This window comes from Raphanus sativus, chromosome 4, assembly GCF_000801105.2.
Source record: "Raphanus sativus cultivar WK10039 chromosome 4, ASM80110v3, whole genome shotgun sequence".
Classification (NCBI taxonomy): domain Eukaryota; kingdom Viridiplantae; phylum Streptophyta; class Magnoliopsida; order Brassicales; family Brassicaceae; genus Raphanus; species Raphanus sativus.
In genome coordinates this window covers 21,172,880-21,177,998 of record NC_079514.1, presented here as the reverse complement: position 1 = coordinate 21,177,998, position 5,119 = coordinate 21,172,880, and the positions used below count along the sequence as shown (strand labels likewise).

The 5,119-nt window shown below is 28.7% G+C and overlaps 1 long non-coding RNA gene across 1 annotated transcript; it reads left to right on the top strand.

The window, feature by feature from the left end:
* The first annotated feature begins 1,411 nt into the window (after positions 1 to 1,411).
* Positions 1,412 to 2,134, top strand: LOC130511504 (uncharacterized). The gene is made up of 3 exons (XR_008944988.1): positions 1,412 to 1,661; positions 1,794 to 1,985; positions 2,073 to 2,134. It is a non-coding gene; the product is annotated as an uncharacterized LOC130511504 (long non-coding RNA).
* The last annotated feature ends 2,985 nt before the right edge of the window (positions 2,135 to 5,119 follow it).

Sequence of the window (5,119 nt, the reverse complement as noted above, 5' to 3'; positions counted from 1 at the left end):
ATGAACATGGACGCATCATGAACCTGGACAGTCAATGAATCTTGCCAAGTCTTCATCAAATTCTGAGTTTTGACTGGTCTTCTCTTGTTTTCCACACTTTGACTAGATCTAGTCAAATATCTATTTTCTATGTAATGTTTTTCCGTGCTTTCTTTATTTTTCTCTTTGACTCAAAGTAGTATAAATATGTAAACTCTTTGATCAATCTATCACATCGATTTTCCTTCTTATATTTTGAGTTTTCTCTCATTGTTCTTTGTCTTAGAACATTCTTAGTTTACTTGGTGAGGTTATCTCCGAGTGAAACACCTTCGTTGTGTTGGACCGGTGCGTCACATCCGGCAACCTTCGAAACTCTGGTAGTATCTTTGGGCTTCCGCAACCCTTAATGTCACCCATCGATCCACCAGTTCTCAATCCCCTCTGATCTGAGTTCATATCATCCGTACCGGTAGAGTGATCCGTATTTTGGTTCTATCAAGTGGTATCTGAGCCACTCTTCCGGTAACTCTTTTTCTATCCATCTTTCTCATCTCTCCATTTCTTCTAAACAATTCTTCATCTATCTATCTTGAACCCGGGCCCCTCATTACCCCCATTAAAAAAAAATAAGATCAAAGTTTATGCAGTAAAAAAATAATCCCCTTCTTATTAATCAAGAAGCATTTTTAAAGAGTAACCTTAAATGTGTAAGTTATTTACATGAGTGCCATGCTGACGTGTCAGCACCATATTCACTCTCAGCCCATATATAAAATCACCCTTGATTCACTAGAGAAATTACAAAGAAATGCCATTGTGGTACCACTCGAATTTCCTCATATACATTATAGTTCAAAATGAATAATTGGACGATTTCGTGTAAAAAGGAAAGTCAAAGATATGTCCGATTTCATCATTTCATGTTTAAGGAAAGTCAAAGATCATTACTTTTTCTCTTAATTCTATTTCCCATTAACTCATTCCATGATTTACTTTTCAATCAAAATATATTGCCATATATAAGGTTACCATAGATCATTGCCATATAATGTATTACGCAATTATGTCTTATAATGTTGTAAAATTTAATATTTGTTTTTTTTTCAATGCAAGATGTATCAGAAGCCATTTTATTAAAAGTAAACTAAACATTTTTTATAAAGTATCAGAAGCCATATAATGTATCAGAAGCCATTTTATTATAACCGTATTTAATATATGAAAACTGCAATAAATTTTAAACTAATTTAGTATGTTATTTAATATAACCGTAATTTATGCCAAATCCTCCACAGAAATGGTTATCATTTTAAGTTTATACTATACACTTAATATTTGGTCAAATATCGTATTGAATATTGTTTCCTATATTAGGTTCAAAAATATAGTACTAACCAAATTTTGGAAGGCGATAATGCGTGTAGTTAAATATAGTAATAGCGTAAATTTTGGGTAAACTACTCAATATTTGTTTCTGGTAATTCTTGTGTGCCTAAACCCTAAGTTGCCTGACTATATATGACCTTCTAAACTCATTTACTCAGCATCATTACCAACCAAGTTCGAACCGGTATGCAATCTAACAAAAAATGAGTTCTATGCACTCAATATCTGAGTTGAAACATTTCAAAGGTGAAAAAGAGATGTAAAAAGTTTTTGGAAGCAATACTAGGCTAAAGGTGTAGAAACTTTTATAATATTTTTTCATGGATGCAAAAATAAGTTTTTTTTAGTTTATTGCAATATGCTCTATATCAACTTAGCCATGTCTAACCAAACAACTAACACTTTCATATGGTAAATTTTTGCAGGAGGACAAAATGCGACATTTAAAAAGGTTTTGGTTTCTTAGTTTGATCCTTTTCTGAAACAAGGATAAAAAGGATTTGATTTCTCTTTTTGATTCAAATATATAAGCAGGTGACTTCAAATAGACGAGGAGCTTCATGTTCTCACATTTTGTTTGACCCTGAACTCCTAGAAATAGAAGCCTTCAAAAACAAGTAAGCATATATGAACATTTTCATCTGTTAATTATTTTACTTCTATGTTTGCTTACACAAACTACATTGTCAGGATTTGTTTTTCAGGATACCAAGAAGAGCCTTTTCATGTGAGTTGCATATTAATTCGAATTTTATTTTGGTTTTCAAATAATAAAGCCTTTGCAACGTATCGTTCATATTTTGATTTGTACCATTGTTGTTTTTAGCATTTGATCTTAAGATTCTAATTGATGAACTATGTACCGTTTAAATTATCTTGCCAGGACTAAACTATTGAAAGCGTTATTTTTAGTTATTTATTGTCCATTGTTTAGTTTGTTTTATTTTGTTGCTAAATATTTCATTGAAATGAAAAAATCGATTAGTTTACAAATATTATAAAAACTACAAAAGAGATTTCGCAGGTATAATTTCGGAAACAAAAGAAGGTAAGAAATATTGAAAGAGTAATAAACTCCATAGTTTTGGGACATATTTAAAAACCATTGAAGGTTCGTCTTCTGGAATTTATATGTACTGGTATAAACTAATGAAATAATCGATTAGTTACGTTAGTTCATCATTATTATTAGTTCAAAAAAAAAAAGAAGTAACCCCCTGTTATAATATTTTTTGTACCTGCAAAATCTCTTTTGTAGTTTTTGTATATGTATTTTCTTATAGTGATTTTTATTTTACAATGCAAACAAAAATTAAATTACAGAAAATAGAATATTAATTTCCAACATTTAAAATATAAGAACAATTTAAGTTGAAATGTTTTCACAGATAAACTAATTTATTTGAAATCAAATTTCTATATATTTAAATGTAAATGATACACTTTATGGTATCAATTCATAATCGTGATTTGCAAGTTATGATCTTTAATTTAATGCATTTATGATTTAGAATATAAGTGAGTGATATTTTTTATCAATATATTGATCTCCACGCAAATTTAGATTATTATTTAGGTCAATATTGTATTGTATATGGAAAGTCTTGATTGCAATCACAAAATTTTATGTGGAGATAAAATTAGTGCTGATTGCCGTTATTTATACTACCTTCTTAATCTTTACATCACAAACGAAATCCTTGATTCAAATGTTTAATATTAACCTAAAACAGTATTCAGCCGTATTTATCAACTTCCGAAAACAAAAACATTTGAAGAAATCTTAACTTGCAATTTGCCAATCAGTATCATCGAGCGTATATTTGATATATTGATCTCATTTAATAAAGAAATAATTTGAAACTTATATAAATATAAGTGATGGAAGTGCTTCAATGATATCATCTTCTCTCTATTCTTTTGTCTCTAACTTTTTTTGAGATCCAGTACTTAAATAAATGGCAGGTTTAGATTTAATTTGTTGGCGATTTGAAGCCTGTCTACACAATATGCCCCTCACATAGAAGACCCACATTTAACATTTACTAGATCTTGATCCGTAGGACCGCACAAGTATTAATTTTCAGTTTTAGTTTTCATTTATTTATACTTAATTATATATTTGTAATATTTGATCATTTTATATTGACTAAGCTAGGGGTGGGTATTTGGGTACCCATTCGAATTTCGTTAAAATTTATTCGGGTTTGAGATTTTTGAGTTTAAAGATTCTAGCTCTATTCGGCTATTTATAAATTTTGATTCCGGTTTAATTCAGATCTTTGCGGGTCCGGATAACCCGTTTAAACTATTTTTAAATTTTTTAAATTTATATACTTTAAATTTCCCTAAATCTAAAAATAAAAATACTATAACATGTAAATTTGAGTAATGTAAGCCAAATTACCTAAATTAAAAATATGTTTAACTTGAATATTTGGATGGAGAAGAAATATATATTTTAAGTATTTTTGGTGTTTTTTTATATTTCAAATATTTTAGTCAACTTTAAGATAGCTTATATCTTGGATATTAACTATAAAAATAGATAACATATTCAAGTATATATGATTCAAATACATTCGAATATCCAAAATATTTCGATCGGATCATGTTTGGTTCTGGTTATTTAGATACCAGAATGATAAATTTGTTTGGATATTTATCCACTTTTGATTCAAATTTAATAATATTTTTTTCGAGATATACGCTTAAGTCAAATTTTAGTTGTTTCCATATCTAAAATGACTTTCTGTACACGATGTTTTTTTAATTGTTTAGTTAAACAAACCAGTTGGTTAGCAGATAAACATGGTAAGTTAACTGATAATGTATATTTTATTGATTTCGATTTTGGTTAAAGCCGTGTGATACTGAAATTACGAAAAATGACATTAGCGAAGGAAGCAAAAAAACGACCGAATGCTATACCTATTTCCAAACATAATTAATTTTTTTTTAATATTACTATCTATGTTTCTAAACAAAACTGAAATGTAATTCAGTTTTAATAATATAGATATTTGGTTATCCTTTTATGGTATAATATTTTACATTCACGAACCTAATAAATGATATACTATAGAACCACAAAATCATATTATTTAATCATATTTGCCAATTAACCTAAAACTCAATATCATGATCTCAGTTATGCATAATGTTCCTCTCTTTATACTATAGAACCTATAGAATCGTATCATGTAACTATTTTCGATGGTATTCTATCTATAGTTTAACTATTTTCAATACAAAAATACACGTAACCTAATGTTACCTATCAAAGATTTGATTGATTCCAGTCAGTGCTTCAGATTGTCTTGGGATTTGTATTTGATTTTTTGTTACTGATTTGTTCAAAGCTCCCTCAGATAGATCTACACAAACCAAAATTAAATAGAACAAAGACACTGGTCAGAAGACCAAACCGGAATGAAAGTTTGGTTTATTATTTCATTAACGAACAAAAATCACTCAAGTAGTGTAATGTATACAAAAGGTCGCTACGTACCTTTCGAACGAAGAGATAGATGAAAATTAAAAATATATGTCTATCATCCGTAGTTAAAAATAAATGTCTATCATCTGTAGTTAATAATTATGAACAACAATATGTTGAGAATGTTATTACATAACCGATCCATAAACTATGTTTACAAATTTAGAACATATGTTAAAATTAAATTAAAATTTTAGAAACCAATCTCACCCTGCGCAAGGCGCAGGTCCTACCTAGTAATAATAATAAAAG